This window comes from Chiloscyllium punctatum, unplaced genomic scaffold (assembly GCF_047496795.1).
Source record: "Chiloscyllium punctatum isolate Juve2018m unplaced genomic scaffold, sChiPun1.3 scaffold_298, whole genome shotgun sequence".
NCBI classification, from domain to species: Eukaryota; Metazoa; Chordata; class Chondrichthyes; order Orectolobiformes; family Hemiscylliidae; genus Chiloscyllium; species Chiloscyllium punctatum.
Window position 1 is genome coordinate 150,001 of NW_027310032.1, and position 15,000 is coordinate 165,000.

Sequence of the window (15,000 nt, forward strand, 5' to 3'; positions counted from 1 at the left end):
CGGGTTGGTATAAATCAGTAACCACCGACACTTAGAATATTTTCGAGTTGGTATAAATCAGTAACCACTGACACTTAGAATTTTTTCGAGTTGGTATAAATCAGTAACCACTGACACTTAGAATTTTTTCGACTTGGTATAAATCAGTAACCACTGACACTTAGAATTTTTTCGAGTTGGTATAAATCAGTAACCACTGACACTTAGAATTTTTTCGGGTCGGTACAAATCAGTAACCACTGACACTTAGAATATTTTCGGGTTGGTATAAATCAGTAACCACTGACAGTTAGAATTTTTTCGAGTTGGTATAAATCAGTAACCACTGACACTTAGAATTTTTTCGAGTTGGTATAAATCAGTAACCACTGACACTTAGAATTTTTTCGACTTGGTATAAATCAGTAACCACTGACACTTAGAATTTTTTCGAGTTGGTATAAATCAGTAACCACTGACACTTAGAATTTTTTCGGGTCGGTACAAATCAGTAACCACTGACACTTAGAATATTTTCGGGTTGGTATAAATCAGTAACCACTGACAGTTAGAATTTTTTCGAGTTGGTATAAATCAGTAACCACTGACACTTAGAATTTTTTCGGGTCGGTACAAATCAGTAACCACTGACACTTAGAATTTTTTCGAGTTGGTATAAATCAGTAACCACTGACACTTAGAATTTTTTCGGGTCGGTACAAATCAGTAACCACTGACACTTAGAATATTTTCGGGTTGGTATAAATCAGTAACCACTGACAGTTAGAATTTTTTCGAGTTGGTATAAATCAGTAACCACTGACACTTAGAATTTTTTCGGGTCGGTACAAATCAGTAACCACTGACACTTAGAATTTTTTCGGGTTGGTATAAATCAGTAACCACCGACACTTAGAATATTTTCGAGTTGGTATAAATCAGTAACCACTGACACTTAGAATATTTTCGACTTGGTATAAATCAGTAACCACTGACACTTAGAATATTTTCGGGTTGGTATAAATCAGTAACCACCGACACTTAGAATATTTTCGAGTTGGTATAAATCAGTAACCACTGACACTTAGAATTTTTCCGAGTTGGTATAAATCAGTAACCACTGACACTTAGAATTTTTTCGGGTCGGTACAAATCAGTAACCACTGACACTTAGAGTTTTTTCGGGTTGGTATAAATCAGTAACCACCGACACTTAGAATATTTTCGAGTTGGTATAAATCAGTAACCACTGACACTTAGAATATTTTCGGGTTGGTATAAATCAGTAACCACCGACACTTAGAATTTTTTCGGCTCAGTAGAAATCAGTAACCAAGCGCATTTTTGAATTGGTTACTGATTTCTCCGTTCGAGTTGCGGCTGCGGTTGGCTTCAAATAGTGGTGGGGGCTTAATTATCGCCGAGGGGAGCATGTCCCGGTGGTGTGGCCGAGGATGGAGTGCCTTTTGAAGGGGGTGTTTCTGAATTTGGACCCTTTTTGAGTTGCATGGCCGGATGGGTGTGGTTTTGAAGGGTGTGTCTGTCTGGAGTGGCACCGGCGTTGGTGTGAGGCTGAGGGTGGGCGTTCGGTTCCTGGTTAGGGATAGGGAAAGGGTGAGACTTAGCTTTAGTGCTCGTGCCCCCGATTTTGGTAATGTTTGACGTCAATTTTCCAAGGAGGCGAATGCAAGGCTTCAGAGGGACTTTGAGTGTTCGGGGGCGGGGTAGCTCAGCCGGATTTGCCCCGGCGGTTCTGCGGACGGTGTTGACTTCGAGGGCGGACCGGCCCCCGTGTTCAGTCCGAATATCGTGCATTGTTAACGGCGGGAAGTGTTCCAAAAGGGAATGGGATTGAATGTGACTGCTGAAGCCGACTTTGAGACCTGTAACGCGGGTAGCTCGGCAGGATTTGACCCGGCGGTTCTGCCGAAGGTCTCACCTTCGAGGGGGGAGCGTCCCGCGTGTTCAGGCCGAATATCGTGCATTGTTAACGGCGGGAAGTGTTCCAAAAGGGAATGGGATTGAATGTGACTGCTGAAGCCGACATTGAGACCTCTAACGCGGGTAGCTCGGCCGGATTTGACCCGGCGGTTCTGGCGACGGTCTCGCCTTCGAGGGGGGAGCGTCCCGCGTGTTCAGGCCGAATTTTGTGCATTTCCATCGGCGGGAAGAGGTCCAAACGGGAATGGGATTGAATGTGACTGCTGAAGCCGACATTGAGACCTCTAACGCGGGTAGCTCGGCCGGATTTGACCCGGCGGTTCTGCCGAAGGTCTCACCTTCGAGGGGGGAGCGCCCACCGTGTACAGGCCGATTTTCATGCATTTCCAACCGTGGGAAGGGGTCCGAAAGGGGATGGGGGTGAACGTGACTGCTCAACCCGACTTTGAGACCTGTAACGCGGGTAGCTCAGCCGGATTTGACCCGGCGGTTCTGGCGACGGTCTCGCCTTCGAGGGGGGAGCGCCCCGCGTGTTCAGGCCGAATTTTGTGCATTTCCATCGGCGGGAAGAGGTCCAAACGGGAATGGGATTGAATGTGACTGCTGAAGCCGACATTGAGACCTCTAACGCGGGTAGCTCGGCAGGATTTGACCCGGCGGTTCTGCCGAAGGTCTCACCTTCGAGGGGGGAGCGCCCACCGTGTACAGGCCGATTTTCATGCATTTCCAACCGTGGGAAGGGGGCCGAAAGGGGATGGGGGTGAATGTGACTGCTCAACCCGACTTTGAGGCATCTAACCCGGGTAGCTCAGCCGGGTTTGACCCGGCGGTTCTGCCGACGGCCTCGCCTTCGAGGGGGGAGCGTCCCCCGTGTACAGGCCGATTTTCATGCATTTCGAACCGTAGGAAGTGGCCCAAAAGGGGATGGGAGTGAATGTGACTGCTCAACCCGACTTTGGCGCTTCCGAGCCGGGTAGCTCAGCCGGGTTTGACCCGGCGGTTCTGCCGACGGTCTCGTCTTCGAGGCGGGTGCCTCCCCCGTGTACAGGCCGATTTTCATGCATTTCGTACCGTGGGAAGTGGTCCAAAAGGGAATGGGGGTGGACGTGACTGCTCATACCGACATCGAGACTTGTAAGCCGTGTAGCTCGGCCGGGTTTGATCCGGCGGGTCTGCCGACGGTCTCGTCTTCGAGAGGGGGGCCTCCCCCGTGTACAGGCCGATTTTCGTGCATTTCCAACGGTGGGAAGAGGTTCATAAGGGGATGGGGGTGAATGTGACTGCTCAACCCGACTCTGAGGCTTCTAACCCGGGTAGCTCGGCCGGGTTTGACCCGGCGGTTCTGCCGTCGGTCTCGCCTTCGAGAGGGGCGCCTCCCCCGTGTACAGGCCGATTTTCGTGCATTTCCAACGGTGGGAAGAGGTTCAAAAGGGGATGGGGGTGAATGTGACTGCTCAACCCGACTCTGAGGCTTCTAACCCGGGTAGCCCGGCCGGGTTTGACCCGGCGGTTCTGCCGTCGGTCTCGCCTTCGAGGGCGGAGCCTCCCCCGTGTACAGGCCGATTTTCGTGCATTTCAAACCGTGGGAAGCGGTCCAAAAGGGGATGGGAGTGAATGTGACTGCTCATACCGACCTTGGCGCTTCCGACCCGGGTAGCTCAGCCGGGTTTGACCCGGCGGTTCTGCCGACGGTCTCGCCTTCGAGGGGGGAGCGTCCCCCGTGTTCAGGCCGAATTTTGTGCATTTCGAACCGTGGGAAGTTGCCCAAAAGTCGATGGGAGTGAATGTGACTGCTCAACCCGACTTTGGCGCTTCCGAGCCGGGTAGCTCAGCCGGGTTTGACCCGGCGGTTCTGCCGACGGTCTCGTCTTCGAGGCGGGTGCCTCCCCCGTGTACAGGCCGATTTTCATGCATTTCGTACCGTGGGAAGTGGTCCAAAAGGGAATAGGGGTGGACGTGACTGCTCATACCGACATTGAGACTTGTAAGCCGTGTAGCTCGGCCGGGTTTGATCCGGCGGGTCTGCCGACGGTCTCGTCTTCGAGGCGGGTGCCTCCCCCGTGTACAGGCCGATTTTCGTGCATTTCGAACCGTGGGAAGTGGTCCAAAAGGGGATGGGGGTGGACGTGACTGCTCAACCCGACTTTGAGGCTTCTAACCCGGGTAGCTCGGCCGGGTTTGACCCGTCGATTCTGCCGATGGTCTCGTTTTGGAGGGGGGAGCCTCCCCCGTGTTCAGTACGATTTTCGTGCATTTCGAACCGTGGGAAGTGGCCCAAAAGGGGATGGGAGTGAATGTGACTGCTCATACCGACTTTGGCGCTTCCGAGCCTGGTAGCTCAGCCGGGTTTGATCCGGCGGTTCTGCCGACGGTCTCGTCTTCGAGGCGGCTCCCTCCCCCGTGTACAGGCCGATGTTCATGCATTTGCAACGGTGGGAAGTTGCCCAAAAGGGGATGGGAGTGAATGTGACTGCTCAACCCGACTTTGGCGCTTCCGAGCCTGGTAGCTCAGCCGGGTTTGAACCGGCGGTTCTGCCGACGGTCTCGTCTTCGAGGCGGCTCCCTCCCCCGTGTACAGGCCGATTTTCGTGCATTTCGAACCGTGGGAAGTGGTCCAAAAGGGAATGGGGGTGGACGTGACTGCTCAACCCGACTCTGAGGCTTCTAACCCGGGTAGCTCGGCCGGGTTTGATCCGGCGGTTCTGCCGACGGTCTCGTCTTCGAGGCCGGTGCCTCCCCCGTGTACAGGCCGATTTTCGTGCATTTCCAACGGTGGGAAGTGGTCCAAAAGGGAATGGGGGTGGACGTGTCTGCTCATACCGACTTTGAGACTTGTAAGCCGGGTAGCTCAGCCGGGTTTGTTCCGGCGGTTCTGCCGACGGTCTCGTCATCGAGGGGGGAGCCTCCCCCGTGTCCAGGCCGATTTTCATGCATTTCCAACCGTGGGAAGTGGTCCAAAAGGGAATGGGGGTGAATGTGACTGCTCATACCGACTTTGAGACTTTTAAGCCGGGTAGCTCAGCCGGGTTTGACCCGGCGGTTCTGCCGACGGTCTCGCCTTCGAGGGGGGAGCGCCCACCGTGTACAGGCCGATTTTCATGCATTTCGAACCGTGGGAAGTTGCCCAAAAGTCGATGGGAGTGAATGTGACTGCTCAACCCGACTTTGAGACTTGTAAGCCGGGTAGCTCAGCCGGGTTTGACCCGGCGGTTCTGCCGACGGTCTCGTCTTCGAGGCGGGTGCCTCCCCCGTGTACAGGCCGATTTTCATGCATTTCGTACCGTGGGAAGCGGTCCAAAAGGGGATGGGAGTGAACGTGACTGCTCATACCGACTTTGGCGCTTCCGAGCCGGGTAGCTCAGCCGGGTTTGACCCGGCGGGTCTGCCGACGGTCTCGCCTTCGAGGGGGGAGCGTCCCCCGTGTTCAGGCCGAATCTTGTGCATTTCGAACCGTGGGAAGTTGCCCAAAAGTCGATGGGAGTGAATGTGACTGCTCAACCCGACTTTGAGACTTGTAAGCCGGGTAGCTCAGCCGGGTTTGACCCGGCGGTTCTGCCGACGGTCTCGTCTTCGAGGCCGGTGCCTCCCCCGTGTACAGGCCGATTTTCGTGCATTTCCAACGGTGGGAAGTGGTCCAAAAGGGAATGGGGGTGGACGTGTCTGCTCATACCGACTTTGAGACTTGTAAGCCGGGTAGCTCAGCCGGGTTTGTTCCGGCGGTTCTGCCGACGGTCTCGTCATCGAGGGGGGAGCCTCCCCCGTGTCCAGGCCGATTTTCATGCATTTCCAACCGTGGGAAGTGGTCCAAAAGGGGATGGGGGTGAATGTGACTGCTCATACCGACTTTGAGACTTTTAAGCCGGGTAGCTCGGCCGGGTTTGACCCGGCGGTTCTGCCGACGGTCTCGTCTTCGAGGCGGGTGCCTCCCCCGTGTACAGGCCGATTTTCGTGCATTTCGAACCGTGGGAAGTGGTCTAAAAGTCGATGGGAGTGAACGTGACTGCTCAACCCGACTTTGAGACTTGTAAGCCGGGTAGCTCAGCCAGGTTTGACCCTGCGGTTCTGCCGACGGTCTCGCCTTCGAGGGCGGACCCTCCCCCGTGTACAGGCCGGTTTTCGTGCATTTCGAACCGTGGGAAGTGATCCAAAAGGGAATGGGGGTGAACGTGACTGCCCAACCCGGCTTTGAGACTTGTAAGCCGGGTAGCTCAGCCGGGTTGGACCCGGCGGTTCTGCCGACGGTCTCGACTTCGAGGCGGGTGCCTCCCCCGTGTACAGGCCGATTTTCATGCATTTGCAACGGTGGGAAGTTGCCCAAAAGTCGATGGGAGTGAATGTGACTGCTCAACCCGACTTCGAGACTTGTAAGCCGGGTAGCTCAGCCGGGTTTGACCCGGCGGTTCTGCCGACGGTCTCGCCTTCGAGGGGGGAGCCTCCCCCGTGTACAGGCCGATTTTCGTGCATTTCCAACGGTGGGAACAGGTTCAAAAGGGGATGGGAGTGATTGTGACTGCTCAACCCGACTCTAGGGCTTCTAACCCGGGTAGCCCGGCCGGGTTTGACCCGGCGGTTCTGCCGACGGTCTCGTCTTCGAGGCGGGTGCCTCCCCCGTGTACAGGCCGATTTTCGTGCATTTCGAACCGTGGGAAGTGGTCCAAAAGGGAATGGGGGTGGACGTGTCTGCTCATACCGACTTTGAGACTTGTAAGCCGGGTAGCTCAGCCGGGTTTGTTCCGGCGGGTCTGCCGACGGTCTCGTCTTCGAGAGGGGGGCCTCCCCCGTGTACAGGCCGATTTTCGTGCATTTCCAACGGTGGGAACAGGTTCAAAAGGGGATGGGAGTGAATGTGACTGCTCAACCCGACTCTGAGGCTTCTAACCCGGGTAGCTCGGCCGGGTTTGACCCGGCGGTTCTGCCGTCGGTCTCGCCTTCGAGAGGGGGGCCTCCCCCGTGTACAGGCCGATTTCCGTGCATTTCCAACGGTGGGAAGAGGTTCAAAAGGGGATGGGGGTGAATGCGACTGCTCAACCCGACTCTGAGGCTTCTAACCCGGGTAGCCCGGCCGGGTTTGACCCGGCGGGTCTGCCGACGGTCTCGTCTTCGAGGCGGGTGCCTCCCCCGTATAGAGGCCGATTTTCATGCATTTCGAACCGTGGGAAGTGGTCCAAAAGGGAATGGGGGTGGACGTGTCTGCTCATACCGACTTTGAGACTTGTAAGCCGGGTAGCTCAGCCGGGTTTGTTCCGGCGGTTCTGCCGACGGTCTCGTCTTCGAGGCGGGTGCCTCCCCCGTGTACAGGCCGATTTTCGTGCATTTGCAACGGTGGGAAGTGGTCCAAAAGTCGATGGGAGTGAATGTGACTGCTCAACCCGACTCTGAGGCTTCTAACCCGGGTAGCTCGGCCGGGTTTGACCCGGCGGTTCTGCCGACGGTCTCGTCTTCGAGGCGGGTGCCTCCCCCGTGTACAGGCCGATTTTCGTGCATTTCGAACCGTGGGAAGTGGTCTAAAAGTCGATGGGAGTGAACGTGACTGCTCAACCCGACTTTGAGACTTGTAAGCCGGGTAGCTCAGCCAGGTTTGACCCGGCGGTTCTGCCGACGGTCTCGCCTTCGAGGGCGGACCCTCCCCCGTGTACAGGCCGGTTTTCGTGCATTTCGAACCGTGGGAAGTGATCCAAAAGGGAATGGGGGTGAACGTGACTGCCCAACCCGGCTTTGAGACTTGTAAGCCGGGTAGCTCAGCCGGGTTGGACCCGGCGGTTCTGCCGACGGTCTCGACTTCGAGGCGGGTGCCTCCCCCGTGTACAGGCCGATTTTCATGCATTTGCAACGGTGGGAAGTTGCCCAAAAGTCGATGGGAGTGAATGTGACTGCTCAACCCGACTTCGAGACTTGTAAGCCGGGTAGCTCAGCCGGGTTTGACCCGGCGGTTCTGCCGACGGTCTCGCCTTCGAGGGGGGAGCCCCCCCCGTGTACAGGCCGATTTTCGTGCATTTCCAACGGTGGGAACAGGTTCAAAAGGGGATGGGAGTGATTGTGACTGCTCAACCCGACTCTAGGGCTTCTAACCCGGGTAGCCCGGCCGGGTTTGACCCGGCGGTTCTGCCGACGGTCTCGTCTTCGAGGCGGGTGCCTCCCCCGTGTACAGGCCGATTTTCGTGCATTTCGAACCGTGGGAAGTGGTCCAAAAGGGAATGGGGGTGGACGTGTCTGCTCATACCGACTTTGAGACTTGTAAGCCGGGTAGCTCAGCCGGGTTTGATCCGGCGGTTCTGCCGACGGTCTCGCCTTCGAGGGGGGAGCCTCCCCCGTGTTCAGTCCGATTTCCATGCATTTCCAACCGTGGGAAGTTGCCCAAAAGGGGATGGGAGTGAATGTGACTGCTCAACCCGACTTTGGCGCTTCCGAGCCGGGTAGCTCAGCCGGGTTTGACCCGGCGGTTCTGCCGACGGTCTCGTCTTCGAGGCGGGTGCCTCCCCCGTGTACAGGCCGATTTTCATGCATTTGGAACCGTGGGAAGTGGTCCAAAAGGGAATGGGGGTGGACGTGACTGCTCATACCGACTTTGAGACTTGTAAGCCGGGTAGCTCAGCCGGGTTTGACCCGGCGGTTCTGCCGACGGTCTCGCCTTCGAGGGGGGAGCCTCCCCCGTGTTCAGTCCGATTTTCGTGCATTTCCCACGGTGGGAAATGGTATCTTTCATTACGGGGACAAGGGTCTGAAGCGGTGAAGTCAGTAACCGGCATAGTTAAGGAAAGGGTTCGAATTTTCTCAACAGTACGAAAAAAGTGAGCAGGGAAGCTAGAGAAGGTGTCAGTGAGTCCCAAACGAGTGAACCGCAAAACTTAGGGAAATGCCCGAAAGCGTTTTAAAGGGTGAAATCGGGAACGAGGAAATGATGGGAAAGTGCCTGAAAGTGCTAAATGAGTAAACAGAAAAACGAAGAAAAATGTTTGAAAAGAAGAAGTGAGTAACCAGGAAAACTTAGAAAAATGTTCAAAACGAAGAAATCAGTAACCAGGAAAACTTAGAAAAATGATCAAAAAGAAGAAATGAGTAACCAGGAAAACTTAGAAAAATGTTTAAAAAGAAGAAATCAGTAACCAGGAAAACTTAGGAAAATGTTTAAAAAGAAGAAATCAGTAACCAGAAAAACTGCGAAAAATGTTTAAAAAGAAGAAATGAGTAACCAGAAAAACTTAGAAAAATGTTTAAAAAGAAGAAATCAGTAACCAGGAAAACTTAGAAAAATGTTTAAAAAGAAGAAATCAGTAACCAGGAAAACTTAGAAAAATGTTTAAAAAGAAGAAATCAGTAACCAGGAAAACTTAGAAAAATGTTATAAAAGAAGAAGTGAGTAACCAGAAAAACTTAGAAAAATGTTTAAAAAGAAGAAATCAGTAACCAGAAAAACTGCGAAAAATGTTTAAAAAGAAGAAATCAGTAACCAGACAAACTGCGAAAAATGTTTAAAAAGAAGAAATCAGTAACCAGGAAAACTTAGAAAAATGTTTAAAAAGAAGAAGTCAGTAACCAGAAAAACTTAGAAAAATGTTTAAAAAGAAGAAATCAGTAACCAGAAAAACTTAGAAAAATGTTTAAAAAGAAGAAATCAGTAACCAGAAAAACTGCGAAAAATGTTTAAAAAGAAGAAATCAGTAACCAGGAAAACTTAGAAAAATGTTTAAAAAGAAGAAATCAGTAACCAGAAAAACTTAGAAAAATGTTTAAAAAGAAGAAGTGAGTAACCAGAAAAACTTAGAAAAATGTTTAAAAAGAAGAAATCAGTAACCAGAAAAACGGCGAAAAATGTTTAAAAAGAAGAAATCAGTAACCAGACAAACGGCGAAAAATGTTTAAAAAGAAGAAATCAGTAACCAGAAAAACTTAGAAAAATGTTTAAAAAGAAGAAATCAGTAACCAGAAAAACTTAGAAAAATGTTTCAAAAGAAGAAGTGAGTAACCAGAAAAACTTAGAAAAATGTTTAAAAAGAAGAAGTGAGTAACCAGAAAAACTTAGAAAAATGTTTAAAAAGAAGAAATCAGTAACCAGAAAAACTTAGAAAAATGTTTAAAAAGAAGAAATCAGTAACCAGAAAAACTGCGAAAAATGTTTAAAAAGAAGAAATCAGTAACCAGGAAAACTTAGAAAAATGTTTAAAAAGAAGAAATCAGTAACCAGAAAAACTGCGAAAAATGTTTAAAAAGAAGAAATGAGTAACCAGGAAAACTTAGAAAAATGTTTAAAAAGAAGAAATCAGTAACCAGAAAAACGGCGAAAAATGTTTAAAAAGAAGAAATCAGTAACCAGACAAACTGCGAAAAATGTTTAAAAAGAAGAAGTCAGTAACCAGAAAAACTTAGAAAAATGTTTAAAAAGAAGAAATGAGTAACCAGAAAAACTTAGAAAAATGTTTAAAAAGAAGAAATCAGTAACCAGAAAAACTTAGAAAAATGTTTAAAAAGAAGAAGTGAGTAACCAGGAAAACTTAGAAAAATGTTTAAAAAGAAGAAATGAGTAACCAGAAAAACTTAGAAAAATGTTTAAAAAGAAGAAATCAGTAACCAGAAAAACTTAGAAAAATGTTTAAAAAGAAGAAATGAGTAACCAGAAAAACTTAGAAAAATGTTTAAAAAGAAGAAATCAGTAACCAGAAAAACGGCGAAAAATGTTTAAAAAGAAGAAATCAGTAACCAGAAAAACGGCGAAAAATGTTTAAAAAGAAGAAGTGAGTAACCAGAAAAACTTAGAAAAATGTTTAAAAAGAAGAAATGAGTAACCAGAAAAACTTAGAAAAATGTTTAAAAAGAAGAAATCAGTAACCAGAAAAACTTAGAAAAATGTTTAAAAAGAAGAAATGAGTAACCAGAAAAACTTAGAAAAATGTTTAAAAAGAAGAAATCAGTAACCAGAAAAACGGCGAAAAATGTTTAAAAAGAAGAAATCAGTAACCAGAAAAACGGCGAAAAATGTTTAAAAAGAAGAAATCAGTAACCAGAAAAACTTAGAAAAATGTTTAAAAAGAAGAAATCAGTAACCAGGAAAACTTGGAAAAAAACACTTAGAAAAATTTTCAGCAAAGTGTGAAAAATATTCTAAGTGTCAGCGGAGGAAAATGCTGCAGCATCGGGAAAGATTCGCAAACTTACACCGAACATGTGCTCCGAAGTGCCGGAGGAATTGGGTGAATTGAGCCCGGCAAATGGCCAGCTGTCGTTTTGTGCCTGCAGCCCGAAAACTTTAACTTTGTCTGTCGCGGAAGTCCGGACCGAGAAAAATCCAAACGGTTTTGACCGGACCGAGTTCCAGACCGATGCAGTCAAATTTGGAATTCAGACCCATTCAGTGCCACTTGTAGTTTTTCCGCAGTGAGGTTGGCGGGGTACCCGGAGATATATGGGAACACGATTTTTAGAACAAAATGGCGGCGCGGGACCGTTCTGAAAGGCATCCGAAAAACGGTTCCACGGGCATAGCACTTTAATGACAGGTATGAGTGCATGCCGGAGAGCTCTTGGAAGTCGAATTTTTGACACTTTGTCAATTTTTTGACAGATTTGACAAACTCTTTCTGTCTGTTCTAAGAGTCAGTCAGAGACTTGTGCGGCGGTCTTTTGACACTATTGGAGGGCGGGCAAACCCCACGTTGACTCCGGCCGTCCCTCCACAGGCGCTCGTGTCCAAAATGAAGGCGAGAGACGCGAGTGGCCTGGTTCCCTTGGGTGTTGCCAAGAAGGCTGCGGGCTGACCGTTGCCTGAGCACTCCCTAAAGCCTCTTGTGATGAGAGCAGACCTCGCCTGCCGCACGACCGGCTCTGGGAGTCGTTGGGCCGCTATTTGTGAATAGTCTGGTCCTCCTCTGCCACCCGGACAAGCGCGATGGCTCTGCCGCCCTGCGGTGCTCGTCACCCAGGTTTGGGGAACACGATACTCGTAACAAAAATAAAAGGCGGCTCGGGACCTGCAGGCGAAAGGGGTCCCGTGGTGCTAAGCACGTCGACTTCGGGTCTCGGTGCAAGCCGGAGAGCTCACGGAAGTCTAAAGTTTTCGGCACGTGGTCGAATCTTTTCAAAGGCTTACCCGGCTCTTTCCGTCCATTCTGAGAGTAAGTCAGAGGCCGGTGCGGAGGTCTCTTGACAATCGGAGGGGGTGGTGGCCCTCCGCAGGCGCTCGTGTCGAAAATGAAGGCGAGAGACGCGAGTGGCCTGGTTCCCCTGGGTGTTGCCAGGAAGGCTGCGGGCTGACCCTTGCCTGAGCACTCCCTAAAGCCTCTTGTGATGAGAGCAGACCTCGCGCGCCGCACGACCGGCTCTGGGTGTCGTTGGGCCGCTATCTGTGAATAGTCTGGTCCTCCTCTGCCACCCGGCCAAGTGCGATGGCTCTGCCGCCCTGCGGTGCTCGTCACGCAGGTATGGGGCACACGATGCTCGTAACAGCAAATAAAGGCGGCTCGGGACCTGCAGGCGAAAGGGGTCCCGTGGTGCTTAGCACGTCGACTTCGGGTCTCGGTGCAAGCCGGAGAGCTCACGGAAGTCTAAAGTTTTCGGCACGTGGTCGAATCTTTTGAAAGGCTTACCCGGCTCTTTCCGTCCATTCTGAGAGTCAGTCAGAGGCCGGTGCGGCGGTCTATTGACGACCGGAGGCTCCCATGGGTGTTGCGATGAGGGTGGAGGGCACAGAACCTTGCCTTAGCACTCCCTAATAAAGCCTCTTGTGAAGAGAGCAGACCTCGCGCGCCGCACGACCGGCTCTGGGAGTCGTTGGGCCGCTATCTGTGAATAGTCTGGTCCTCCTCTGCCACCCGGCCAATCGCGATGGCTCTGCCGCCCTGCGGTGCTTATCACGCAGGTTTGGGGCACACGATACTCGTAACAGCAAATTAAAAATAAAGGCGGCTCGGGACCTGCAGGCGAAAGGGGTCCCGGTGCAAGCCGGAGAGCTCACGGAAGTCTAAAGTTTTCGGCACGTGGTCGAATCTTTTGAAAGGCTTACCCGGCTCTTTCCGTCCATTCTGAGAGTTAAGTCAGAGGCCTGTGCGGAGGTCTCTCGACGACATGAGGAGTTGGCTAACCCTGGGTGTTGCGATGAGGGTGGAGGCCGCAGAACCTTGCCTTAGCACTCCCTAAAGCCACTTGTGATGAGAGCAGACCTCGCGTGCCGCACCACCGGCTCTGGGAGTCGTTGGGCCGCTATCTGTGAATAGTCTGGTCCTCCTCTGCCACCCGGCCAAGCGCGATGGCTCTGCCGCCCTGCGGTGCTTATCACGCAGGTTTGGGGCACACGATACTCGTAACAGAAAATTAAAAATAAAGGCGGCTCGGGACCTGCAGGCGAAAGGGGTCCCGGTGCAAGCCGGAGAGCTCAGGGAAGTCTAAAGTTTTCGGCACGTGGTCGAATCTTTTGAAAGGCTTACCCGGCTCTTTCCGTCCATTCTGAGAGTTAAGTCAGAGGCCTGTGCGGAGGTCTCTCGACGACATGAGGGGTTGGCTAACCCTGGGTGTTGCGATGAGGGTGGAGGCTGCAGAACCTTGCCTTAGCACTCCCTAAAGCCACTTGTGATGAGAGCAGACCTCGCGTGCCGCACCACCGGCTCTGGGAGTCGTTGGGCCGCTATCTGTGAATAGTCTGGTCCTCCTCTGCCACCCGGCCAAGCGCGATGGCTCTGCCGCCCTGCGGTGCTCGTCACGCAGGTTTGGGGAACGCGATACTTGTAATAACAAATTGAAAAAAAAAGGCGGCTCGGGACCTGCAGGCGAAAGGGGTCCCGTGGTGCTTAGCACGTCGACTTCGGGTCTCGTTGCAAGCCGGAGAGCTCACGGAAGTCTAAAGTTTTCGGCACGTGGTCGAATCTTTTGAAAGGCTTACCCTGCTCTTTCCGTCCATTCTGAGAATAAGTCAGAGGCCGGTGCGGAGGTCTCTTGACAATCGGAGGGGGTGGCGTCCCTCCGCAGGCGCTCGTGTCTAAAATGAAGGCGAGACACGAGTGGCCTAGTTCCCCAGGGTGTTGCCAGAAAGGCTGCGGGCTGACCGTTGCCTTCGCACTCCCTAAAGCCTCTTGTGATGAGAGCAGACCTCGCGCGCCGCACCACCGGCTCTGGGAGTCGTTGGGCCGCTATCTGTGAATAGACTGGTCCTCCTCTGCCACCCGGCTAAGTGCGATGGCTCTGCCGCCCTGCGGTGCCCGTCACGCAGGTTTTTGTGAACACGGAGAGCTCACGGAAGTCTAAAGTTTTCGGCACGTGGTCGAAGCTTTTGACAGGCTTACAGAGCTCTTTCCGTCTAATCTGAGAGTCAGTCAGAGGCCGGTGCGGAGGTCTATTGACGACCGGAGGCTCCCCTGGGTGTTGCGATGAGGGTGGAGGGCACAGAACCTTGCCTTAGCACTCCCTAATAAAGCCTCTTGTGAAGAGAGCAGACCTCGCGCGCCGCACGACCGGCTCTGGGAGTCGTTGGGCCGCTATCTGTGAATAGTCTGGTCCTCCTCTGCCACCCGGCCAATCGCGATGGCTCTGCCGCCCTGCGGTGCCCGTCACGCAGGTTTTTGTGAACACGGAGAGCTCACGGAAGTCTAAAGTTTTCGGCACGTGGTCGAAGCTTTTGACAGGCTTACAGAGCTCTTTCCGTCTAATCTGAGAGTCAGTCAGAGGCCGGTGCGGCGGTCTATTGACGACCGGAGGCTCCCATGGGTGTTGCGATGAGGGTGGAGGGCACAGAACCTTGCCTTAGCACTCCCTAATAAAGCCTCTTGTGAAGAGAGCAGACCTCGCGCGCCGCACGACCGGCTCTGGGAGTCGTTGGGCCGCTATCTGTGAATAGTCGGGTCCTCCTCTGCCACCCGGCTAAGTGCGATGGCTCTGCCGCCCTGCGGTGCTCGTCACCCAGGATTCCAACCCGGACCTGCGAGCGTGGTGCGAGGGGCGACCTCGCTGCGGTCCACACCTCGATCGATCTGGCGCGGACCGTCCGGTGTGGGAGGTCCCTTGGCGGGCCAGCTTTCCTGATGAGGGGCTGGTGCTCCAGGCCGAGTGGTTCTTCCCCGTTCACCCCGGACGCGTCCACCACGAAAAGAAATTAAGAGG